Source organism: Salvelinus namaycush, chromosome 3 (assembly GCF_016432855.1).
Source record: "Salvelinus namaycush isolate Seneca chromosome 3, SaNama_1.0, whole genome shotgun sequence".
Taxonomy (NCBI): Eukaryota; Metazoa; Chordata; class Actinopteri; order Salmoniformes; family Salmonidae; genus Salvelinus; species Salvelinus namaycush.
In genome coordinates this window covers 3,965,315-3,992,591 of record NC_052309.1, presented here as the reverse complement: position 1 = coordinate 3,992,591, position 27,277 = coordinate 3,965,315, and positions in this window count along the sequence as shown.

Here is a 27,277-nt window from a genome sequence, read left to right as displayed (position 1 = left end):
GCAGATCAAAAACTAAACCACACTGCATAAGAAATGAACGGCATCCTCCCAAATCCCCTTCGTATTTATCAGGCGTCGGAACATTGGGCTCACGGAAGGAAACAGCTCCAGGGGCGGTAGGTGAGAGGGGTGAAGCAGGTGGTGGATGATCCGCCGGCAAACTGAGCCGAGCCTGGATACTCGTCAGACTAGCAGAGAAGTTCTGAACCGAAAAAGCTAACTCCTGTAGCGCCGTACTGTGTTGTCCCAATATCTTCTCCTGATTGGAAATGGCATGGCAAACGGAGTCCAGGTCCGCTGGGTTCATGTTTGGCCGGATCGTTCTGTCACGCTTCTTCTACAATTGAACCCAGAAGCAGACTAGGACAAGGAGAGTAGGACGAAGGTGAGTATTTATTTACAAGTGTAAACGTAGCGGTAGAAAGATCCAGGTGGCGGAGCGGGCAGTGGAGGTGAGTTGATGGGAGTGAATAGGCAGATCCAAGGGAGTAACAGAAGCCACCGACGACCAGGCAGGAATGGGGTGAGTGTTCCGGGTGAATGACTGTAGACAGAACAAACTGAGGTAAGTTCAAGGCAAGCAAGACGTACAAAACAACAAAACAAACTCTATCAAACTGGAGGCTGATACGCTGGCACAACCTACTGTTCATGGCTAACGATCCGGCAGTGAATGGATGTCAGGTCAGTGCTTATGAAGTGGAGGGGTGATGATCAGGACCAGGTGTGCAGATAGCTGATGGGATACAGGTGCGGGTACTCAGAGATCTTCCAACTAGCTACGTCGCCCGGCAACCAGACAGGGTGCGTTCCAGGACACCGGAAAAAACACTCCAGGACAGAACACAGGCAAAAACAGACTCAGGAAGCGGGATTCGTGACATGTTGAGACATGCTGTAGTAATGGATGTGACCCAGTCCTCCTGTCGCTGCTCCTGGCTCAATGGGGCTCATTACCGCTGAACTCTGGTCCCACTGTGTGTGTGTGTGTGAGCGCGTGCATGCGTGCGTGTGTGTGTGTGTGTGTGTGTGTGCGTGTTCCAGCATGCCTGCCTATGTGTGTGTGTGTGCGTGCGTGCGTGGCACAGCCCCTCAGTCACCATTGATGGATATCTACTCTGGCTTCAAGAGAGCCAAAGGTTTTCCAGCTTGTAACTCATGAGCCTTTTGACAGATGGCTTTACCAATTTACGGCTGCTACTGCAACCGGTGCTCCTGCTCCCCACCCAGTGTGTACATACGTCTTTCTGTGGTTCTTTTTTCCAGCTACCTCTTATGGATTTTCCACTCCACTGATGAACGGACTGCAAATGAAGGGAGGGAGAAGAGGGAGGGAGGGAGAAGAGGGAGGGAGAAGAGTATTCTAGGTCTAGAAGAGGTCATCTCGGTTACCCAGAAGTAAAATTCTCTGGTGAAAGGGGGAATGCTGTTAGCAATTGTGATTACCTTTGTGCAAAGGAAGAATGTGACTTTCTCCATCACAAACGTAAACTCTTGGCCAAACCCATCCCTTCTGCTAATTTCACCCATGTATATCATGGTTAAAAACACATTTTGGCTTTCATACATTTTTAAGATATAGCCAATTTTGACTGTGGCTGTGGAATATAGTGGAAACCATTTATCATCCACACACGGGCTTGAAAATCCCCGCACCAGTTTAAGCACCGCCTTCGCCCAATCCTGATACGCCCAAATAATCAATAAATAAATAAACAGGACTGCTCATAATCACATAATTCTACGTGAGCCTTGACAGACTCTCGCCAGTTCAACTGTCCACGAGAATCTGTCCACGGGAGATTAAGAAGAGGGGAGGGAGAGGGAGAAGAGAGGGAGGGAGAGGGGAGGGAGATGAAGAAGAGGGGAGGGAGGAAGAGGGGCATTTAGAGGACTAGAAGAGGAGGAGAAGAGAGGGAGAAGAGGAGAGGGAGAGGGGAGGGAGAGGGAGAAGAGGGGAGGGGAGGGAGAGGGAGAAGAGCCCTGACCTCAACCTCATCAAACACCTTTGGGATGAATTGGAACGCCAACTGCGAGCCAGAACTAATCGCCCAACATCAGTGCCTGACTTCACTAATGCTCTTGTGGCTGAATGAAAGCAAGTTCCAGCAGCAATATTGCAACATCTAGTGGAAAGCCATCCCAGAAGAGTGGAGGCTGTTATAGCAGCAAAGGGGGGACCAACGCCATATTAATGCCCATGATTTTGGAATGAGATGATCGACGAGCAGGTGTCCACATACCATTTTAATGATACACACACATTGCAGTACAGACAGTGTAGCTAGGGGAATACATGGATCATCATAATACAGGCTTTATCCAGACTGTATATGGTTGTAGCCTATCAGACCTGGATTAAAATACTATTTGACATTTTTCTAATCCTTTGAGCTTTTGCTTTGGCCTGCCTGGAGTACCCGTAGGACAGGCTTTGCCTTTTGAGACTGTCCCATTGGTTCTATTGCAACAGGCATGCTCAATCAAGCCCAGCTAAAATAAAAAGTAAATTTCTCAATATAGTTTATGTTAAATGTTTTGGTATGGATTTAAATCTGTGGTTTAGAGGTCACCAAGTTCAGGTCCTGGTTGGGACTTGAACTCCTGTTGAACTGCCTTTCCCCGAAGCGCTAGATTCTTTACCTGCAGAGCTTTACCTGGGATTGCCTCAATTTACTTAACAGTTTGACAAACACACTGGATACGTATAGGGTTCTGGTAAAAAGAAGTGCACTATAGGAAAATACAGTGAATAAGGAAACCCTGCCTCTCAAGACAGTCCTCATCTTTGATAGTTCAAGGAAAGTCTTTGATGAAAGAGACACATACCTGTACAATATACATGTACTGTATATCCCTGAAAGACACGTGAATGTTGGTCCATGTTCAAAACAGTATACAGACTGAATTTGAATAAACACCTCAGCAAACACAAGTAGGGGAAAGGGGATACCTAGTCAGTGGCACAACTGAATACATTCAGAAGAGGTGTCTGCACATGTAACCCAGAGAGGTGCTAGAAGCTGCCTTTATCAATGTCCAGGGAGCAGTTGTGGTGGGGGTTAACTGCTTTGCTGAAGGACAGAAAGGCTGATTTTTTCCCCACCTTACCAGCTTGGGGATTTGAACCAGCAATCTTTTGGTTACTGGACCAATGCTCTTAACAGCTAAGCTACCTAACTCATGTTAAACATTTCTGACATTAAAGTACAGCTTCAACGCTTCAAAAGGATGTATAATACATTAGAATTGGCCTGTTGGGAATGAATGTAGCAAGTGTATTTAATTTAATTAACTTCAATTCCCACTGAAACAGAAGGGTAATTCACAAGGAATTGTTTCTCTGGGGGTGAAAAGATACAACTGTCTATTTTATCTTTATTTAAGTCAGTTAACCTCTACGGGATTGAAGACCCCCCCCCCCCCCCCCCCCCCACGGGACGGTTGAGCTAACGGGCACTAATGTGATTAGGTATTGTTTGAGGAGAGTGCACAGTTATGTACTTGAAAATGTATCAATAGGGGCCCCCCGGGTGGCGCAGTGGTCTAGAGCACTGCTTCGCAGTGCTAGCTGCGCCACCAGAGTCTCTGGGTTCGCGCCCAGCTGCTCTGTTGCAGCTGGCCGGGACCGGGAGGTCCGTGGGGCGACGCACAATTGGCATAGCGTCGTCCGGGTTAGGGAGGGTTTGGCCCCTTAGGGATATCCTTGTCTCATGTGGCGGGCCGGGCGCAGTGCGCGCTAACCGAGGGGGCCGGGTGCACAGTGTTTCCTCCGACACATTGGTGCGGCTGGCTTCCGGGTTGGAGGCGCGCTGTGTTAAGAAGCAGTGCGGCTTGGTTGGGTTGTGCTTCGGAGGACGCATGGCTTTCGACCTTCGTCTCTCCCGAGCCCATACGGGAGTTGTAGCGATGAGACAAGATAGTAATTACTAGCGATTGGATACCACGAAAATTGGGGAGAAAAGGGGTTAAATTTAAAAAAAGAAATTTAAAAAAAGAAAATGTATCAATAAACCAATTAGGCACATTTGGGCAAACATTTTGAACAGTAATGCAATGGTTTATTGGATCAGTCTAAAACTTTGCACATACACTGCTACCATCTAGTGGCCAAAATATAAATTGCGCCTAAACTGGAATAATACATGGCCTTTCTCTTGCATTTCAAAGATGATGAAAAAAAAAGAAGATTTTTTTTTTTTCTTTGTATTATCTTTTACCAGATCTAATGTGTTATATTCTCCTACATTAATTTCACATTTCCACAAACTTCCAAGTGTTTCCTTTCAAATGTTATCAAGAATATGCATATCCTTGCTTCAGGTCCTGAGCTACAGGCAGTTAGATTTGGGTATGTCATTTTAGGCGAAAATTTTAAAAAACTGGGTCTGATCCTTTACAATGATGGCCTTCCCTGGCCAAACCCTAACCCAGCCGATGCTGGGCCAATTGTGTCCCATCCTATGGGACTCCCAATCACGGCCGGTTGTGATACAGCGTGGAACCACCAGGGTCTGTAGTGACGCCTCTAGCACTGAGATGCAGTGTCTTAGACCGCTGCGCCACTCAGGAGCCCCCTGAGTCTAAACAGCTGGAACTCTACTGGTTTTGCCTCGGGACACAAATTGAAGCAGGTTGTCTCAGTCGGGACCCAATATTCGCATTGCGAAAAAGAATACGCCAAAATACAATCTGGAAAAACTATTTTTAATGCTACATTGATAGTAAATGTAGCAAGTATATGAAAAGGGAACAACATTCCCACCTCATTCATTGTCAATAATACAATTTTGCCCATATTCTTATTGAAGAATGTTAATTAACTCACTGATTTGAGACCACAAAATCAACCAAAAATAGCTCTGCTATTACAGTAGCTCTATATTGAAAATACTGTGACTGAACAAAAATTGTGTAAAAAATAAAAATTAAATATTATAATTTCTACACACTTTCTACCTGGTTCAAGTCATTTAAGTTCAGACTGGAGTATTTTTTTATAAAAATAGCACCAAAAAAAGTTATATATTTTTTTTTTACACCCCAACCCATTGAAAACCTCCCGGCCCACCAGTTGAGAACCACTGGTCTAAACTACTCTGGACATGGTGGTCATCTTAATCCTGAACGACGGTGGCGTGTGTATGTGGAACAGCTGGTGTGTGTGAGGGATGGGACAGAGGGTATGTCTATCGTGGTTGTGTGTGTGTGTGTGTCAGAGACCTAGAGACATGACTATACTACACGCAACAGAGAGCCCACACACAGACTGAGACACTCACAACAACCCCAGGGCTCTATTTCATAGTTTTACATGCACGCACACACACACACACCGCCTTGTCTGAGTTCCTCATGCTCTAGTCTAGGTCAGTGGTTCCCAACCTAGGGCTACTTGGCCTAACCACAAGGGGGTACTTGAGAAGACTCATGAGACCATAGGGCGTAGATTTACTGGTAAAATGCGCATGAGGTGGGTACTTCAGGAGTACTCCGGGCAGACAACATTCAGTTGGTGGTACAGTAACCACTGGTCTAGGAAACACACTATACAGCAACAATATATTGAACATGGTACAGTAGAGACAGAGACAATGGCTGCTTCTGGTCTAAAGGAGCGTACTGCACTCTTACAGGCTTGGTCGGTCCTGGTCTAAAGGAGCGTACTGCACTCTTAATGGCTGGGTCGGTCCTGGTCTAAAGGAGCGTACTGCACTCTTAAAGGCTTGGGCGGTCCTGGTCTAAAGGAACATACTGCACTCTTAATGGCTTGGTCGGTCCTGGTCTAAAGGAACGTACTGCACTCTTAAAGGCTTGGTCGGTCCTGGTCTAAAGGAGCGTACTGCACTCTTACAGGCTTGGTCGGTCCTGGTCTAAAGGAGCGTACTGCACTCTTACAGGCTTGGGCGGTCCTGGTCTAAAGGAACATACTGTACTCTTAAAGGCTTGGGCGGTCCTGGTCTAAAGGAGCGTACTGCACTCTTAAAGGCTTGGTCGGTCCTGGTCTAAAGGAGCATACTGCACTCTTAATGGCTGAGTCGGTCCTGGTCTAAAGGAACATACTGCACTCTTAAAGGCTTGGTCGGTCCTGGTCTAAAGGAGCGTACTGCACTCTTAAAGGCTTGGGCGGTCCTGGTCTAAAGGAACATACTGCACTCTTAAAGGCTTGGTCGGTCCTGGTCTAAAGGAGCGTACTGCACTCTTAAAGGCTTGGGCGGTCCTGGTCTAAAGGAACATACTGTACTCTTAAAGGCTTGGGCGGTCCTGGTCTAAAGGAACATACTGTACTCTTAAAGGCTTGGTCGGTTCTGGTCTAAAGGAACATACTGTACTCTTAAAGGCTTGGTCGGTCCTGGTCTAAAGGAGCGTACTACACTCTTAAAGGCTTGGTCGGTCCTGGTCTAAAGGAACATACTGTACTCTTAAAGGCTTGGGCGGTCCTGGTCTAAAGGAACATACTGCACTCTTAAAGGCTTGGTCGGTCCTGGTCTAAAGGAGCGTACTGCACTCTTACAGGCTTGGGCGGTCCTGGTCTAAAGGAACATACTGCACTCTTAAAGGCTTGGTCGGTCCTGGTCTAAAGGAGCGTACTGCACTCTTACAGGCTTGGGCGGTCCTGGTCTAAAGGAACATACTGCACTCTTAAAGGCTTGAGCGGTCCTGTTCTAAAGGAGCGTACTGCACTCTTACAGGCTTGGGCGGTCCTGGTCTAAAGGAACATACTGCACTCTTAAAGGCTTGGGCGGTCCTGGTCTAAAGGAGCGTACTGCACTCTTAAAGGCTTGGTCGGTCCTGGTCTAAAGGAACATACTGCACTCTTAACGGCTTGGTCGGTCCTGGTCTAAAGGAACATACTGCACTCTTAATGGCTTGGGCGGTCCTGGTCTAAAGGAGCGTACTGCACTCTTAAAGGCTTGGTCGGTCCTGGTCTAAAGGAACATACTGCACTCTTAAAGGCTTGGTCGGTCCTGGTCTAAAGGAACATACTGCACTCTTAATGGCTTGGTCGATCCTGGTCTAAAGGAACATACTGTACTCTTAAAGGCTTGGTCGGTCCTGGTCTAAAGGAACATACTGTACTCTTAAAGGCTTGGTCGGTCCTGGTCTAAAGGAACATACTGTACTCTTAAAGGCTTGGTCGGTCCTGGTCTAAAGGAACATACTGTACTCTTAAAGGCTTGGGCGGTCCTGGTCTAAAGGAACATACTGTACTCTTAAAGGCTTGGTTGGTCCTGGTCTAAAGGAACATACTGTACTCTTAAAGGCTTGGTCGGTCCTGGTCTAAAGGAACATACTGCACTCTTAAAGGCTTGGTCGGTCCTGGTCTAAAGGAACATACTGTACTCTTAAAGGCTTGGTCGGTCCTGGTCTAAAGGAACATACTGCACTCTTAATGGCTTGGTCGGTCCTGGTCTAAAGGAACATACTGTACTCTTAAAGGCTTGGTCGGTCCTGGTCTAAAGGAACATACTGCACTCTTAATGGCTTGGTCGGTCCTGGTCTAAAGGAACATACTGTACTCTTAAAGGCTTGGTCGGTTCTGGTCTAAAGGAACGTACTGCACTCTTAAAGGCTTGGTCGGTCCTGGTCTAAAGGAACATACTGCACTCTTAATGGCTTGGTCGGTCCTGGTCTAAAGTAACATACTGCACTCTTAAAGGCTTGGGCGGTCCTGGTCTAAAGGAACATACTGCACTCTTAATGGCTTGGTCGGTCCTGGTCTAAAGGAACATACTGCACTCTTAATGGCTTGGTCGGTCCTGGTCTAAAGGAACATACTGCACTCTTAAAGGCTTGGTCGGTCCTGGTCTAAAGGAACATACTGCACTCTTAATGGCTTGGTCGGTCCTGGTCTAAAGGAACATACTGTACTCTTACAGGCTTGGCCGCTTAATTGGTTTGATATACCCCCAGACCAACCCAGACTGAGACAGACAGACAGAGCCACCAAGTCTTTTTAGATCAAGTATTAACTATCCTGTTGCCAAGTCACTTTATCCCTGCCTATACAGTGCCTTCAGAGAGTATTCAGACCGCTTGACTTTTTCCACATTTAGTTATTTTACAGCCTTATTCTAAAATGGATTAAATAAAAACAATTACTCAGCAATCTACACACAATACCCCACAATGACAAGCGAAAGCGTTTTTTGAAATGGAGGCAGATGTATTAAAAATAAAAAACAGAAATACCTTATTTACATAAATATTCAGACCCTTATGAGACTCGAAACTGAGCTCAGGTGCATCCTGTTTCCATTGATCATCCTTGAGATGTTTCTACAACTTGATTGAGTCCACCTGCGGTAAATTCAATTGATTGGCCATAATTTGGAAAGGCAAACACCTGTCTATATAAGGTCCCACAGTTAACAGTGCATGTCAGAGCAAAAACCAAACCATGAGGTCAAAGGAGTTGTCCGTAGAGCTCCGAGACAGGATTGTGTCGAGGCACAGACGTGGAGAAGGGTACCAAGGCATTTCTGCAGCATTGAAAGTCGCCAATAACACAGTGGCATCCATCGTTCTTAAATGGAAGAAGGTTGGAAGCACCAAGACTCTTCGTAGAGCTGGCCAATCTGAGCAATCGGGGGAGAAGGGCCTTGGTCAGGGAGGTGACCAAGAACCTGATGGTCACTCTAACGGAGCTCCAGGGTTCCTCTGTGGAGATGGGAGAACCTTCCAGAAGGAGAACCATCTCTGCAGCACTCCACCATCAGGCCTTTATGGTAGAGTGGCCAGACTGAAACCACTCCACAGTAAAAGGCACATGACAGCCCGCTTGGAGTTTGCCGAAAGGCACCTAAAGAACTCTCAGTCCATGAGAAACAAGATTCTCTCGTCTGATGAAACCAAGATTGAACTCTTTGGCCTGAATGCCAAGTGTCACGTCTGGAGGAAACCTGGCACCATCCCGAAGGTGAGGCATAGTGGTCGCAGCATCATGCTGAGGGGTTGTTTTTCAGCGGTAGGGACTGGGGAACTAGTCAGGATCGAGGTAAAGATGAATGGCCAATGTACAGAGAGATCCTTGATGAAAACCTGCTCCAGAAGGCCCAGGACCTCAGACCGGGGCAAAGGTTCACTATCCAACAGGACAACGACCCTAAGCACACTGCCAAGACGACACAGGAGTGGCTTCGGGACAAGTCTCAATGTCCTTGAGTGGCCCAGCCAGAGCCCGGACTTTAACCCGATCGAACATCTCTGGAGAGACCTGAAAATAGCTATGCACCAACGCTCCCCATCCAACCTGGCAGAGCTTGATAGGATCTGCAGAGAAGAATGGGAGAAACCCCCCAAATACATGTGTGACTAGCTTGTAGCGTCATACGCAAAAATACTCAAGGCAGACAGACAGACAGACAGACAGACAGACAGACAGACAGACAGACAGACAGACAGACAGACAGACAGACAGACAGACAGACAGACAGACAGACAGACAGACAGACAGACAGACAGACAGACAGACAGACAGACAGACAGACAGACAGACAGAATAACAGACAAACAGACACAGAGATAGAGACAGACAGAGCCGCCAAGCCTTCTTAGGCCAAGCAGAGACAATGGAGTATAACTCCGTCCCAACCTCAAACCCCACTGCACCACTGTAATACACACTACATCAAAACAACTGCATGATGAATCACTTCTCCTTCAAAGTGATCGGAAACTCAAGCGTGAGGTTTGCCAGGACGACCCCACCTGGGAATCTTTAGGAATCAAAGAACAATGGAACAAAAAAAAAATCCTCTCTCAAAACACGGCATATTTTACATTTCCCCCTCCCTACCTGCTGTCTGTCATCTACTATTAGAAAGGAAGGGGAGCACAGTGAGTAATCTCTTTGGCCCAGACCTGTGTGTGTGTGTGTGTGTGTGTGTGTGTGTGTGTGTGTGTGTGTGTGTGTGTGTGTGTGTGTGTGTGTGTGTGTGTGTGTGTGTGTGTGTGTGTGTGTGTGTGTCCATGAGACAGACCCGACCACCCAGACAGTCACCCAAGCTCCCCAGCTTGCTCTTCCCAGGAATGAGTGCCAAATCCGAGCCCCGTTTGGCCATTTCCCCTGGCCCAAACCCACCCGTCATGGACCTTTTATGAGAGACCATCCTTAGCTAGAGGAGGGTAACCTCCAAGTCACACAGTCGCTCCACTCCACACCTGCAATGAAAGCAGTCCCACAGCAACTGCAATACTGTCTCTTCCTCTGGGCTATTCCGGGCTGAGGTTAGCCAGTTAGTCAGGACCCCCATCTCCACACACCCACATTTAGCTGCCTGCGGAATGCCTGGGTTAAATCATCTCTGTTTGTTTTAGGCAAATACTAAATATTCATTAGTGGTTAGGTTCCGATGCCTTGGATTCCATCTAATTATTTTGTGTTGAACTCTGTAATCTGCAACGGGCATTTTATCCCTCTCGGACCTCCGAAATAATCATAAGCCAATATTGACGCGTGCTAAAGACGTGAGCCTGCGGTGGCAGAGTGGCTTGGAGGGGTTAGAAGGCTGGGACCAGGCAAGAGGAGCCAAACTGAAAACACACAAAGCTAAACAAAGATCAGAGAAAGACAGAGGAACAAACTCTGTCTCAAACGCAAACCGCCGTCCGCCATCCTTGTCTCTCAATCTCTCCGTCACTCACACGCTATTTTATTTTCAGAAAGACCAACACGAGAGAAAACAGTCCCGGCTTCCATTGGTATTGTTATAGTTACCTGAAAGCAATTTTCTCTGGCCTAAACAAATTAGAATCACTAAGATACTGTGTGTGTGTATGTGCGCGTGTGCGTGTGCGTGTGCGTGTGTGTGTGTGTGTGTGTGTGTGTGTGTGTGTGTGTGTGTGTGTGTGTGTGTGTGTGTGTGTGTGTGTGTGTGTGTGTGTTTATCCATGACGGTGCAGCAGTCAGTCTTTAAGGAAGAAGAGCAGGAACAGTTTATTTACCTGTGCTTATTTGGCTACTGTGAAGGCAGTTATTCTTTTCTGCTGTTGCCAGCGGTAACATAGCCCACTGGTAGCACTGGGCTACGGGCTGGGCACGGGTCCTGTACACACGCACACACATACTGTACATATATACACACACACACACACACACTCGGGAGTGTACAGAGCCAGCGACTAAGTAAGACGTCCGACACACACCGTCCCTACAGTACAGTGATGAAGGAGTGCTCTGTCCCTCTGTGGCCAGGGTGGTGAGGAGTTACCCAGGGGACACTCTGTCCCTCTGCGGCCAGGGTGGTGAGGAGTTACCCAGGGGACACTCTGCCCTGTGGAGAGCTGGCGTCTGAGGCCACATTCACACGGCAGGGCAGACGAGACCAGGCCGCCAGGACGCCCCCATGGCACTGGAGCCAGAGAGTCCTGCACCTTAATCACAGCCAAATCCCACACCTCAGTCACTTTTACCGGACTCCTCGCCCTCTCTTATGCAATGTTGTTGCTAGAGTAGGATGGTGGGATTAAACAGAGAGGACATTTTTAAGATGGTTCATTTCATGGACAAATAACTGCAGTGATCAATTTGAGAGATGTTTCTATCTTTCTACCTAGTTGAGGAGTAAAAATGTAAAACAACACAGAACATAATGAAACTATGGAATCTATTTGTCATGACTGGTTAATGGTTTTTAGGTAGTTTACACTATTCACCCTCTTCTCTCCACTTACCCCTACAATATGTTATGGAGAGAGGGGAGAGGAGCCTCCATCCACTCCTTACTGCTTAGTTATACCCAATCCCTCAAACCCCCTCTCTCATACCCCATTCCAGCCCTCTCACCACCCCATGCCTCTCTCTCACCCCCCCTCTCTCTCACTCCCTCACCCCCTATCTCTCTCACCCTCTCACCCCCTCTATCTCACCCCCCTCACTCTATCTGTCTCACCTCCCCACCCCTCTGGAGGGGGTCACAGGTTTATTGTGATAATATAGCAAGTAAGGCTGTGCCAACCTGTGCAGGTGTCTGTGAATGGAGCTACAGAGACAGAGAGACTTCAACTGAACATAGCATCAAATCTATTGGGTAGAGGGGTGGAACGATGGAAGGGTGTAGTGATGGAGGGATGGAGGAGGGGAGTGGTGGAGGGATGGAAGGGTGTAGTGATGGAGGGATGGAGGAGGGGAGAGGTGGAGGGATGGAGGAGGGGAGTGGAAGGACCATCATAAGGGTAGGGCCTCTGCCTAAAAAAAATGAAAAAGTAAGAAAGAAGAATGTGATCTGTTTAAATATACGACGATACAGGTTTCTTCTCTTTGATTTGGTGTCTTTGAGGTAGAATGTGATCTGTGTGAGTTAAATACACGATCGTACAGGTTTCTTCTCTTTGATTTGGTGTCTTTGAGGTAGAATGTGATCTGTGTGTGTTAAATACACGATCGTACAGGTTTCTTCTCTTTGATTTGGTGTCTTTGAGGTAGAATGTGATCTGTGTGAGTTAAATACACGACCATACAGGTTTCTTCTCTTTGATTTGGTGTCTTTGAGGTAGAATGTGATCTGTGTGAGTTAAATACACGATCGTACAGGTTTCTTCTCTTTGATTTGGTGTCTTTGAGGTAGAATGTGATCTGTGTGAGTTAAATACACGATAGTGATCATTTGCAGCTGGGGACAGAGGACTGGATAACAGAGTAGGTTATCCTCAACAGAATAGACAACATGGGACAGAGGACTGGATAACAGAGTAGGTTATCCTCAACAGAATAGACAACATGGGACAGAGGACTGGATAACAGAGTAGGTTATCCTCAACAGAATAGACAACATGGGACAGAGGACTGGACAACAGAGTAGGTTATCCTCAACAGAATAGACAACATGGGACAGAGGACTGGATAACAGAGTAGGTTATCCTCAACAGAATAGACAACATGGGACAGAGGACTGGAGAACAGAGTAGGTTATCCTCAACAGAATAGACAACATGGGACAGAGGACTGGATAACAGAGTAGGTTATCCTCAACAGAATAGACAACATGGGACAGAGGACTGGATAACAGAGTAGGTTATCCTCAACAGAATAGACAACATGGGACAGAGGACTGGATAACAGAGTAGGTTATCCTCAACAGAATAGACAACATGGGACAGAGGACTGGATAACAGAGTAGGTTATCCTCAACAGAATCGACAACATGGGACAGAGGACTGGATAACAGAGTAGGTTATCCTCAACAGAATAGACAACATGGGACAGAGGACTGGATAACAGAGTAGGTTATCCTCAACAGAATAGACAACATGGGACAGAGGACTGGATAACAGAGTAGGTTATCCTCAACAGAATCGACAACATGGGACAGAGGACTGGAGAACAGAGTAGGTTATCCTCAACAGAATAGACAACATGGGACAGAGGACTGGATAACAGAGTAGGTTATCCTCAACAGAATAGACAACATGGGACAGAGGACTGGATAACAGAGTAGGTTATCCTCAACAGAATAGACAACATGGGACAGAGGACTGGATAACAGAGTAGGTTATCCTCAACAGAATAGACAACATGGGACAGAGGACTGGATAACAGAGTAGGTTATCCTCAACAGAATAGACAACATGGGACAGAGGACTGGATAACAGAGTAGGTTATCCTCAACAGAATAGACAACATGGGACAGAGGACTGGATAACAGAGTAGGTTATCCTCAACAGAATAAACTACATGGGACAGAGGACTGGATAACAGAGTAGGTTATCCTCAACAGAATAGACAACATGGGACAGAGGACTGGATAACAGAGTAGGTTATCCTCAACAGAATAAACTACATGGGACAGGGACTGCCCAGCAAACAGTGAGCGTTCCTACAACATTAGGTACTGTTCCAATGAGAACAAAAGCTGTAGACAGAAAAATTTTCTGTGAGAAATGTGTGTCCTGTGGAATCTTGTGGTTGGCACAGTTTGCCATCTGTTACATAGGAAGGATATGTCTGAAACAAGAAGGAGCTCTAGAATGCAAAGTAGAATAGGAAAAGTTAATTTCAAACCAACTGGTCAGCATTCTGGATCTGGGCTGAGAGACTGGCTGATGGACGGAAGCCAGGCGGCTTCACACGGGAGGAGAGGGGGAAATGAAGGAGAGGACAGAAGGAGATGGAGTGAGACAGGAAATAAAGGGTGGTGGGGGAGATGGAACAGGGGGTTGGAAGTGATATCTCTGAAATTGGGGGTTCACCGGATGGTGATGGACGAGGGACACTGAGGGATGGAGGGATGATGAAGAGAATTGATGGAGAGATTGGGGGGAGGAGTGATGGAGAGGGTGAGCTGGTTGTGCCTGACAGGTACCACCCCCCACCCCCCAAAAATCTACATTGTCCACATGACTTACTCCATAACCAAAGAGAGAGACAGAAACAGAGACACAGTATTGTTGAACAGAAGAAAGAAAAATGCAGGAGGTCACAGTGTGAAGGATGCCCGTGAAATCCTGTCTGTTTCTTGACCTCAGTGTTTCATTGACAGACCCAGAAAAGAGACGGAGAGGGAGAGAAACCCCTCAGATCAGCATAATGACTGGGGAGGATGACACCAGACCGGTAGGCTGGATTAATGATTCAAGGGGAATCAAGGAGACGGGAAGAGAAGGGCATTCCACAAGTGGTTTGTCATGTTCCCTCTGCTGTAACCCCCTGGGATGACCCCGGCATGCTCCTCCAAGCCCCAGATACTCTCCCCAGCAGCAGGCCCAGAGCTTCCATCTCCAGAGCAGTGTGGACTCACTTTGTTCCGACATCATCATCCTTTACGCTGAGGGAAGCACTGACAGGTCCATTGAATAAGAGATGGATAGAACACTTTGTCTTCTGAAGGAGGAGGAGAAAGAAGTGAACTGATAGGATGATGAGGAGGATATAGAATAGAGACTGAATAGCAGAGGATGTCATGGAGCAGAGGATGTTATGGAGCAGAGGATGTTATGGAGCAGAGGATGTCATGGAGCAGAGGATGTCATGGAGCAGAGGATGTCAGGGAGCAGAGGATGTCATGGAGCAGAGGATGTCATGGAGCAGAGGATGTCAGGGAGCAGAGGATGTCATGGAGCAGAGGATGTCATGGAGCAGAGGATGTTATGGAGCAGACGATGTCATGGAGCAGAGGATGTCATGGAGCAGAGGATGTCATGGAGCAGAGGATGTTATGGAGCAGAGGATGTCATGGAGCAGAGGATGTCATGGAGCAGAGGATGTCATGGAGCAGAGGATGTCATGGAGCAGAGGATGTCATGGAGCAGAGGATGTCATGGAGCAGAGGATGTTATGGAGCAGAGGATGTTATGGAGCAGAGGATGTCATGGAGCAGAGGATGTCATGGAGCAGAGGATGTCATGGAGCAGAGGATGTTATGGAGCAGAGGATGTCATGGAGCAGAGGATGTCATGGAGCAGAGGATGTCATGGAGCAGAGGATGTCATGGAGCAGAGGATGTTATGGAGCAGAGGATGTTATGGAGCAGAGGATGTCATGGAGCAGAGGATGTCATGGAGCAGAGGATGTTATGGAGCAGAGGATGTCATGGAGCAGAGGATGTCATGGAGCAGAGGATGTCATGGAGCAGAGGATGTCATGGAGCAGAGGATGTCATGGAGCAGAGGATGTCATGGAGCAGAGGATGTTATGGAGCAGACGATGTCATGGAGCAGAGGATGTCATGGAGCAGAGGATGTCATGGAGCAGAGGATGTTATGGAGCAGAGGATGTCATGGAGCAGAGGATGTCATGGAGCAGAGGATGTCATGGAGCAGAGGATGTCATGGAGCAGAGGATGTCATGGAGCAGAGGATGTCATGAAGCAGAGGATGTCATGGAGCAGAGGATGTTATGGAGCAGAGGATGTTATGGAGCAGAGGATGTCATGGAGCAGAGGATGTCATGGAGCAGAGGATGTCATGGAGCAGAGGATGTTATGGAGCAGAGGATGTCATGGAGCAGAGGATGTCATGGAGCAGAGGATGTCATGGAGCAGAGGATGTCATGGAGCAGAGGATGTCATGGAGCAGAGGATGTTATGGAGCAGAGGATGTTATGGAGCAGAGGATGTCATGGAGCAGAGGATGTCATGGAGCAGAGGATGTTATGGAGCAGAGGATGTCATGGAGCAGAGGATGTCATGGAGCAGAGGATGTCATGGAGCAGAGGATGTCATGGAGCAGAGGATGTCATGGAGCAGAGGATGTCATGGAGCAGAGGATGTTATGGAGCAGAGGATGTTATGGAGCAGAGGATGTCTTGGAGCAGAGGATGTCATGGAGCAGAGGATGTCATGGAGCAGAGGATGTTACGGAGCAGAGGATGTCATGGAGCACAGGATGTCATGGAGCAGAGGATGTCATGGAGCAGAGGATGTCATGGAGCAGAGGATGTCATGGAGCAGAGGATGTTATGGAGCAGAGAATGTCATGGAGCAGAGGATGTCATGGAGCAGAGGATGTCATGGAGCAGAGGATGTCATGGAGCAGAGGATGTCATGGAGCAGAGGATGTCATGGAGCAGAGGATGTCATGGAGCAGAGGATGTCATGAAGCAGAGGATGTCATGGAGCAGAGGATGTCATGGAGCAGAGGATGTCATGGAGCAGAGGATGTCATGGAGCAGAGGATGTCATGGAGCAGAGGATGTCATGAAGCAGAGGATGTCATGGAGCAGAGGATGTTATGGAGCAGAGGATGTTATGGAGCAGAGGATGTCATGGAGCAGAGGATGTCATGGAGCAGAGGATGTCATGGAGCAGAGGATGTTATGGAGCAGAGGATGTCATGGAGCAGAGGATGTCATGGAGCAGAGGATGTCATGGAGCAGAGGATGTCATGGAGCAGAGGATGTTATGGAGCAGAGGATGTTATGGAGCAGAGGATGTCATGGAGCAGAGGATGTCATGGAGCAGAGGATGTTATGGAGCAGAGGATGTCATGGAGCAGAGGATGTCATGGAGCAGAGGATGTCATGGAGCAGAGGATGTCATGGAGCAGAGGATGTCATGGAGCAGAGGATGTCATGAAGCAGAGGATGTCATGGAGCAGAGGATGTTATGGAGCAGAGGATGTTATGGAGCAGAGGATGTCTTGGAGCAGAGGATGTCATGGAGCAGAGGATGTCATGGAGCAGAGGATGTCATGGAGCAGAGGATGTCATGGAGCAGAGGATGTCATGGAGCAGAGGATGTCATGAAGCAGAGGATGTCATGGAGCAGAGGATGTTATGGAGCAGAGGATGTTATGGAGCAGAGGATGTCTTGGAGCAGAGGATGTCATGGAGCAGAGGATGTCATGGAGCAGAGGATGTTACGGAGCAGAGGATGTCATGGAGCAGAGGATGTCATGGAGCAGAGGATGTTATGGAGCAGAGGATGTTATGGAGCAGAGGATGTCATGGAGCAGAGGATGTCATGGAGCAGAGGATGTTATGGAGCAGAGGATTTCATGGAGCAGAGGATGTCATGGAGCAGAGGATGTCATGGAGCAGAGGATGTCATGGAGCAGAGGATGTCATGGAGCAGAGGATGTCATGGAGCAGAGGATGTCATGGAGCAGAGGATGTTATGGAGCAGAGGATGTTATGGAGCAGAGGATGTCTTGGAGCAGAGGATGTCATGGAGCAGAGGATGTCATGGAGCAGAGGATGTTACGGAGCAGAGGATGTCATGGAGCACAGGATGTCATGGAGCAGAGGATGTCATGGAGCAGAGGATGTCATGGAGCAGAGGATGTCATGGAGCAGAGGATGTTATGGAGCAGAGAATGTCATGGAGCAGAGGATGTCATGGAGCAGAGGATGTCATGGAGCAGAGGATGTCATGGAGCAGAGGATGTCATGGAGCAGAGGATGTTACGGAGCAGAGGATGTCATGGAGCAGAGGATGTCATGGAGCAGAGGATGTTATGGAGCAGAGGATGTTATGGAGCAGAGGATGTCATGGAGCAGAGGATGTCATGGAGCAGAGGATGTTATGGAGCAGAGGATGTCATGGAGCAGAGGATGTCATGGAGCAGAGGATGTCATGGAGCAGAGGATGTCATGGAGCAGAGGATGTCATGGAGCAGAGGATGTCATGGAGCAGAGGATGTCATGGAGCAGAGGATGTCATGGAGCAGAGGATGTTATGGAGCAGAGGATGTTATGGAGCAGAGGATGTCTTGGAGCAGAGGATGTCATGGAGCAGAGGATGTCATGGAGCAGAGGATGTTACGGAGCAGAGGATGTCATGGAGCACAGGATGTCATGGAGCAGAGGATGTCATGGAGCAGAGGATGTCATGGAGCAGAGGATGTCATGGAGCAGAGGATGTTATGGAGCAGAGGATGTCATGGAGCAGAGGATGTCATGGAGCAGAGGATGTCATGGAGCAGAGGATGTCATGGAGCAGAGGATGTCATGGAGCAGAGGATGTCATGGAGCAGAGGATGTCATGGAGCAGAGGATGTTATGGAGCAGAGGATGTTATGGAGCAGAGGATGTCTTGGAGCAGAGGATGTCATGGAGCAGAGGATGTCATGGAGCAGAGGATGTTACGGAGCAGAGGATGTCATGGAGCACAGGATGTCATGGAGCAGAGGATGTCATGGAGCAGAGGATGTTATGGAGCAGAGGATGTTATGGAGCAGAGAATGTCATGGAGCAGAGGATGTCATGGAGCAGAGGATGTCATGGAGCAGAGGATGTCATGGAGCAGAGGATGTCATGGAGCAGAGGATGTCATGGAGCAGAGGATGTCATGAAGCAGAGGATGTCATGGAGCAGAGGATGTCATGGAGCAGAGGATGTCATGGAGCAGAGGATGTCATGGAGCAGAGGATGTCATGGAGCAGAGGATGTCATGAAGCAGAGGATGTCATGGAGCAGAGGATGTTATGGAGCAGAGGATGTTATGGAGCAGAGGATGTCATGGAGCAGAGGATGTCATGGAGCAGAGGATGTCATGGAGCAGAGGATGTTATGGAGCAGAGGATGTCATGGAGCAGAGGATGTCATGGAGCAGAGGATGTCATGGAGCAGAGGATGTCATGGAGCAGAGGATGTTATGGAGCAGAGGATGTTATGGAGCAGAGGATGTCATGGAGCAGAGGATGTCATGGAGCAGAGGATGTTATGGAGCAGAGGATGTCATGGAGCAGAGGATGTCATGGAGCAGAGGATGTCATGGAGCAGAGGATGTCATGGAGCAGAGGATGTCATGGAGCAGAGGATGTCATGAAGCAGAGGATGTCATGGAGCAGAGGATGTTATGGAGCAGAGGATGTTATGGAGCAGAGGATGTCTTGGAGCAGAGGATGTCATGGAGCAGAGGATGTCATGGAGCAGAGGATGTCATGGAGCAGAGGATGTCATGGAGCAGAGGATGTCATGGAGCAGAGGATGTCATGAAGCAGAGGATGTCATGGAGCAGAGGATGTTATGGAGCAGAGGATGTTATGGAGCAGAGGATGTCTTGGAGCAGAGGATGTCATGGAGCAGAGGATGTCATGGAGCAGAGGATGTTACGGAGCAGAGGATGTCATGGAGCAGAGGATGTCATGGAGCAGAGGATGTTATGGAGCAGAGGATGTTATGGAGCAGAGGATGTCATGGAGCAGAGGATGTCATGGAGCAGAGGATGTTATGGAGCAGAGGATTTCATGGAGCAGAGGATGTCATGGAGCAGAGGATGTCATGGAGCAGAGGATGTCATGGAGCAGAGGATGTCATGGAGCAGAGGATGTCATGGAGCAGAGGATGTCATGGAGCAGAGGATGTTATGGAGCAGAGGATGTTATGGAGCAGAGGATGTCTTGGAGCAGAGGATGTCATGGAGCAGAGGATGTCATGGAGCAGAGGATGTTACGGAGCAGAGGATGTCATGGAGCACAGGATGTCATGGAGCAGAGGATGTCATGGAGCAGAGGATGTCATGGAGCAGAGGATGTCATGGAGCAGAGGATGTTATGGAGCAGAGAATGTCATGGAGCAGAGGATGTCATGGAGCAGAGGATGTCATGGAGCAGAGGATGTCATGGAGCAGAGGATGTCATGGAGCAGAGGATGTTACGGAGCAGAGGATGTCATGGAGCAGAGGATGTCATGGAGCAGAGGATGTTATGGAGCAGAGGATGTTATGGAGCAGAGGATGTCATGGAGCAGAGGATGTCATGGAGCAGAGGATGTTATGGAGCAGAGGATGTCATGGAGCAGAGGATGTCATGGAGCAGAGGATGTCATGGAGCAGAGGATGTCATGGAGCAGAGGATGTCATGGAGCAGAGGATGTCATGGAGCAGAGGATGTCATGGAGCAGAGGATGTCATGGAGCAGAGGATGTTATGGAGCAGAGGATGTTATGGAGCAGAGGATGTCTTGGAGCAGAGGATGTCATGGAGCAGAGGATGTCATGGAGCAGAGGATGTTACGGAGCAGAGGATGTCATGGAGCACAGGATGTCATGGAGCAGAGGATGTCATGGAGCAGAGGATGTCATGGAGCAGAGGATGTCATGGAGCAGAGGATGTTATGGAGCAGAGGATGTCATGGAGCAGAGGATGTCATGGAGCAGAGGATGTCATGGAGCAGAGGATGTCATGGAGCAGAGGATGTCATGGAGCAGAGGATGTCATGGAGCAGAGGATGTCATGGAGCAGAGGATGTCATGGAGCAGAGGATGTTATGGAGCAGAGGATGTTATGGAGCAGAGGATGTCTTGGAGCAGAGGATGTCATGGAGCAGAGGATGTCATGGAGCAGAGGATGTTACGGAGCAGAGGATGTCATGGAGCACAGGATGTCATGGAGCAGAGGATGTCATGGAGCAGAGGATGTCATGGAGCAGAGGATGTCATGGAGCAGAGGATGTTATGGAGCAGAGAATGTCATGGAGCAGAGGATGTCATGGAGCAGAGGATGTCATGGAGCAGAGGATGTCATGGAGCAGAGGATGTCATGGAGCAGAGGATGTCATGGAGCAGAGGATGTTACGGAGCAGAGGATGTCATGGAGCAGAGGATGTCATGGAGCAGAGGATGTTATGGAGCAGAGGATGTTATGGAGCAGAGGATGTCATGGAGCAGAGGATGTCATGGAGCAGAGGATGTTATGGAGCAGAGGATGTCATGGAGCAGAGGATGTCATGGAGCAGAGGATGTCATGGAGCAGAGGATGTCATGGAGCAGAGGATGTCATGGAGCAGAGGATGTCATGGAGCAGAGGATGTCATGGAGCAGAGGATGTTATGGAGCAGAGGATGTTATGGAGCAGAGGATGTCTTGGAGCAGAGGATGTCATGGAGCAGAGGATGTCATGGAGCAGAGGATGTTACGGAGCAGAGGATGTCATGGAGCACAGGATGTCATGGAGCAGAGGATGTCATGGAGCAGAGGATGTCATGGAGCAGAGGATGTCATGGAGCAGAGGATGTTATGGAGCAGAGAATGTCATGGAGCAGAGGATGTCATGGAGCAGAGGATGTCATGGAGCAGAGGATGTCATGGAGCAGAGGATGTCATGGAGCAGAGGATGTCATGAAGCAGAGGATGTCATGGAGCAGAGGATGTCATGGAGCAGAGGATGTCATGGAGCAGAGGATGTCATGGAGCAGAGGATGTCATGAAGCAGAGGATGTCATGGAGCAGAGGATGTTATGGAGCAGAGGATGTTATGGAGCAGAGGATGTCATGGAGCAGAGGATGTCATGGAGCAGAGGATGTCATGGAGCAGAGGATGTTATGGAGCAGAGGATGTCATGGAGCAGAGGATGTCATGGAGCAGAGGATGTCATGGAGCAGAGGATGTCATGGAGCAGAGGATGTCATGGAGCAGAGGATGTTATGGAGCAGAGGATGTTATGGAGCAGAGGATGTCATGGAGCAGAGGATGTCATGGAGCAGAGGATGTTATGGAGCAGAGGATGTCATGGAGCAGAGGATGTCATGGAGCAGAGGATGTCATGGAGCAGAGGATGTCATGGAGCAGAGGATGTCATGAAGCAGAGGATGTCATGGAGCAGAGGATGTTATGGAGCAGAGGATGTTATGGAGCAGAGGATGTCTTGGAGCAGAGGATGTCATGGAGCAGAGGATGTCATGGAGCAGAGGATGTCATGGAGCAGAGGATGTCATGGAGCAGAGGATGTCATGGAGCAGAGGATGTCATGGAGCAGAGGATGTCATGAAGCAGAGGATGTCATGGAGCAGAGGATGTTATGGAGCAGAGGATGTTATGGAACAGAGGATGTCTTGGAGCAGAGGATGTCATGGAGCAGAGGATGTCATGGAGCAGAGGATGTCATGGAGCAGAGGATGTTATGGAGCACAGGATGTCATGGAGCAGAGGATGTCATGGAGCAGAGGATGTCATGGAGCAGAGGATGTCATGGAGCAGAGAATGTCATGGAGCAGAGGATGTCATGGAGCAGAGGATGTTATGGAGCAGAGGATGTTATGGAGCAGAGGATGTCATGGAGCAGAGGATGTCATGGAGCAGAGGAAATGAAGCAGATCAAGATAGAGAGAAACCAGATCCAAGAACATAATAGAAACTAAACAAATAGATATTCATAGAAAGATGGATGAGACTAGACTAGAATAGAATAGAAAACAATATAATTAGAATATAACAACATAGAACAGAACAGAATAAAATAGTGTAGAATATAATAAATGTGCTGTTGCCAACTGAAACAGGCCTCTTTACCTCCTCCCATGTCAGCCCTATAGACTGCCGTGTACAGTAAGACAGGTCAACCCTATAGACTGCCGTGTACAGTAAGACAGGTCAGCCCTATAGACTGCCGTGTACAGTAAGACAAGCCAGCCATATAGACTGCCGTGTACAGTAAGACAGGTCAGCCCTACAGACTGCCGTGTACAGTAAGACAGGTCAACCCTATAGACTGCCGTGTACAGTAAGACAGGTCAGCCCTATAGACTGCCGTGTACAGTAAGACAAGCCAGCCATATAGACTGCCGTGTACAGTAAGACAGGTCAGTCCTATAGACTGCCGTGTACAGTAAGACAGGTCAGCCCTATAGACTGCCATGTACAGTAAGACAGGTCAGCCCTATAGACTGCCGTGTACAGTAAGACAAGCCAGCCATATAGACTGCCGTGTACAGTAAGACAAGCCAGCCATATAGACTGCCGTGTACAGTAAGACAGGTCAGTCCTATAGACTGCCGTGTACAGTAAGACAGGTCAGCCCTAAAGACTGACGTGTACAGTAAGACAGGTCAACCCTATAGACTGCCGTGTACAGTAAGACAGGTCAGCCCTATAGACTGCCGTGTACAGTAAGACAGGTCAACCCTATAGACTGCCGTGTACAGTAAGACAGGTCAACCCTATAGACTGCCGTGTACAGTAAGACAGGTCAACCCTATAGACTGCCGTGTACAGTAAGACAGGTCAGCCCTATAGACTGCCGTGTACAGTAAGACAGGTCAACCCTATAGACTGCCGTGTACAGTAAGACAGGTCAGCCCTATAGACTGCCGTGTACAGTAAGACAGGTCAACCCTATAGACTGCCATGTACAGTAAGACAGGTCAACCCTATAGACTGCCGTGTACAGTAAGACAGGTCAACCCTATAGACTGCCGTGTACAGTAAGACAGGTCAACCCTATAGACTGTCGTGTACAGTAAGACAGGTCAACCCTATAGACTGCCGTGTACAGTAAGACAGGTCAGCCCTACAGACTGCTGTGTACAGTGAGACAGGTCAGCCCTATAGACTGACATATACAGTAAGACAGGACAGCCCTACAGACTGACATGTACAGTGAGACAGGCCAGGCCTATAGACTGTCATGTACAGTGAGACAAGCCAGCCCTATAGACTGACATATACAGTAAGACAGGCCAGCCCTACAGACTGGCATGTACAGTAAGACAGGTCAGCCCTATAGACTGACATGTACAGTAAGACAGGGCAGCCCTACAGACTGGCATGTACAGTAAGACAGGTCAGCCCTATAGACTGACATGTACAGTAAGACAGGCCAGCCCCAGACTGACATGTGCAGTAAGACAGGACAGCCCTACAGACTTAAATGTACAGTGAGACAGGCCAGCCCTATAGACTGACATATACAGTAAGACAGGCCAGCCCTATAGACTGTCATGTACAGTAAGACAGGCCAGCCCTAGACTGACATATACAGTAAGACAGGCCAGCCCTAGACTGACATATACAGTAAGACAGGCCAGCCCTATACACTGTCATATACAGTAAGACAGGCCAGCCCTATAGACTGTCATATACAGTAAGACAGGCCAGCCCTATAGACTGTCATGTACAGTAAGACAGGCCAGCCCTAGACTGACATATACAGTAAGACAGGCCAGCCCTAGACTGACATATACAGTAAGACAGGCCAGCCCTATACACTGTCATATACAGTAAGACAGGCCAGCCCTATAGACTGACATGCACAGCAAGACAGGCCAGCCCTAGACTGTCATGTACAGTAAGACAGGCCAGCACCTAGACTAACATGTACAGTAAGACAGGCCAGCCCTATAGACTGTCATTTACAGTAAGACAGGACAGCCTTATAAACTGCCATGTACAGTAAGACAGGCCAGCTCTATAGACTGCCATGTATATTGAGACAAGCCAGCCCCATAGACTTTCATGTACAGTAAGACAGGCCAGCCCTATAGACTGCCATGTACAGTAAGACAAAAAAGCTCTATAGACGGCCATGTATAGTAACACACGCCAACCCTAGACTGTCATGTACAGTAAGACAGGCCAGCCCTATAGACTGCCATGTACAGTAAGACAGAATAGCCCTATAGACTGCCATGTACAGTAAAACAGGTCAGCCCTATAGACTGTCATGTACAGTAAGACAGAATAGCCCTATAGACTGCCATGTACAGAAAGACAGGCCAGCACCTAGACTGACATGTACAGTAAGACAGGACAGCCTTATAAACTGCCATGTACAGTGAGGCAGGCCAGTCCCATAGACGGCCATGTACATTGAGACAGGCCAGCCCCATAGACGGTTATGTACAGTGAGACAGGCCAGCCCTATAGACTGTCATGTACAGTAAAACAGGCCAGCCCTATAGACTGACATGTACAGTAAGACAGGCCAGCCCTAGACTGTCATGTACAGTAAGACAGGCCAGCTCTATAGACTATCATGTACAGTAAGACAAACAGCACTATAGACTGTCATGTACAGTAAGACAAACAGCACTATAGACTGTCATGTACAGTAAGACAAACAGCACTATAGACTGCCATGTACAGTAAGCCAGAATAGCACTATAGACTGTCATGTACAGTAAGACAGGCCAGCCCTATAGACTGTCATGTACAGTAAGACAGGTCAGCCCCATAGACTGCAATGTACAGTAAGACAAACAGCACTATAGACTGCCATGTACAGTAAGCCAGAATAGCACTATAGACTGCCATGTACAGTAAGACAGAATAGCCTATAGACTGCCATGTACAGTAAGACAGAATAGCCTATAGACTGCCATGTACAGTAAGACAGAATAGCCTATAGACTGCCATGTACAGTAAGACAGAATAGCCTGTAGACTGTCATGTACAGTAAGACAGAATAGCTTATAGACCAGGGGTTGGAACCGGTTCATGGAACAGAACAGAAAACTGGAAAATAAAAACTTTTTTAAGGAACAGAAACAGAACCTAGAACGAAAGTGATCCATACTGTTCCGGAATAGAACCATTATTTTAAAAGCATGGGAACCGTTTAATAACATTATTCTAAGTTCCAGGCATTGTTTAATGGTCCCACAAAAAAAACGCAACAAAGTGCCTATGCAAAGCCCTCACTTTGTCACTCAGAAAGCTAGAGAAGAATGGATTAACTTGTTCAATGCTAGGTAAGGGTACTGTAAACCTAGTTATCACGTTTCATGTTAGATTTATTAACTACAAAAAGGTAAGATGTGTTTTTGATTCTGGTGCCGCTCTGCACACACAAGCTTATTAGCTAGCTAGCTCAAATTACCATAAAAGCCACTCCTCCTACATATAATTCTGTGCACCTAATTCTAATAATGGATGTAATTTTTTTATTTTACTAGGCAAGTCACTTAAGAACAAATTCTTATTTACAATGATGGCCTACCACGAACAACACTGGGCCAATTGTGCACTGCCCTATGGGACTCCCAATCACTGCTGGATGTGATACAGCCTGGATTTGAACCAGGGACTGTAGTGATGCCTCTTGTATTGAGATGCAGTGCCTTAGAACACTGCCCCACTCAGGAGCCCCGAGTATTAAAGCATAACAAGATGCCCAGTGCCTCAAGTCTCCTCCTCAACCCTCTCTCAATCTCTCCCCACCCGTAGAATTTCAGTCTCATCTTGCGCCATAGGCTACACTTGTCTGTCCATCACTCATGTTGCCTGCTGTATCCTGCTGTATCCACACTGACTGATAATTCAATGAGCTAAATTGAGAAAACTGTTGATTTCACAGGTTAAAACAAGAACAGAGATGAACGATATAAACCGTGAATTTCTTTGGGTTACAACCTGTTCAGAACATTTTATTTTTCTTCAGTGGAACGGAACGCAAAAAATTGTGGTTCTGTTCAGAACTAAACGATTGGAGAATTGTTTTGGGTTCCAACCCCTGTTATAGACTGCCATGTACAGTGAGACAGAAACAGCAGAGCCCTCCACCATGTAACTACAGAGACAGCATTCCCCTGGGGCAGACTGTAGCATGAAAGGGAGAGATCACCCGATCTCAGCTGGACCCCCCGGTCCACCAATGAGAAAGCCAGGAACCTTGTAACCGAGGCCGAGGGGCACGGTTAGGGGTCAGGGGTCAGAGGTTGGAGGGGAGAAGAAGTGACAGAAAGGAGAGATTGATGCCTGCTGACAAAACATGAGCCCACTGGGTCTGTAGCTCTATCCCTGGGGTAGGGGGGAATCTGATGCACCCCTCCCCAGCACCCACCAACGTACCACGGCACCCCTCAACCCGCCCCGTGTCCTGTCCTGTCCCATACTGTAAAGGGGCAAAATGGTCTCAGTAAAAGGAGAGCTCTGACATATGCAGTATAACGTTACATGCAGAACCAAATTCCTTCAGAAGGGTCACCCAATGTGTGTGTGTGTGTTGACGGGTTGCGGGGGGGGCTAGAGGGGTGGTAGGGGGGTTTGGGGGTATATGGTTGAACTGTCACAGATCGAGTTACATGGGGGACCAATCCCTGAAATGAAAACACTGTTAAATCTCACAAATGGATTTTCAAAGATATTGTTACATGCAGCCAACAGGCCTCCATGAGAGAAAAGAG